Source organism: Plasmopara halstedii, assembly GCF_900000015.1.
Source record: "Plasmopara halstedii genome assembly, contig: Scaffold_2680, whole genome shotgun sequence".
Classification (NCBI taxonomy): domain Eukaryota; phylum Oomycota; class Peronosporomycetes; order Peronosporales; family Peronosporaceae; genus Plasmopara; species Plasmopara halstedii.
Genome location: NW_020189586.1, coordinates 16,592 through 17,302, shown reverse-complemented (window position 1 = coordinate 17,302; position 711 = coordinate 16,592).

Genomic DNA, 711 nt, shown 5'->3' with positions numbered 1-711 from the left:
CAAGCCCGGCTTGCACACACGTTCCGTGTTTAAGAGCACGGAGCTCTTCGGGGCTGGGGCCTGTTGACCTATGTGAGACTCAACGGAATCAGTTCTTTGCCAGTAGGTAGCCCCGCGCCTACTGAGTGGTGTCATTTCCCCACGACGAACCAGGCTGGAAGGCGTTGGGGCGATGGTTCGAAGAGCCTTGGCGCGCCTTGTGCAGGGAGCAGCCGTTCCGCAGGTGACGGGTGTCTCCACAGACAAAACACCGTCGTGTGTTTGCGTGCTGCCCGGCAGCTCGGAGCTCTGCTCCGTCGTCCTCAGCATAGCTGAGATCCATGTGCATAGGCCCGCTCGACGAGCTGTTGGAGTGTGCATTCCAAACAAGTATGCCGACTTGAAATTGAATTCGGCATTCAATGCCACATTCACCGCCTCTTCAAACGAAGACGGATGCGCACGGAAGACTTCCATTCTGGACACGCCAGTGTGGTGGCCTTCCATAAAGACCGTCACTGTGACCGCCCCCGGAAGAGGATCTGCCGCCATCCCGGCAATAAGAGTTCGCATCTCTTAGACAAAGTCCACCGATATCTTGTTGCCCAGTCGGGCGGCAAGAAAGCGCGATCGTACGCGATATGCCTTATTAGGCGGCGAGAACACTCGTGAGAGCTGCAATTTCAGCTCCGCCCAGGAGGGAACGCAGCTTCGACCGAAGTGCCGCACGTT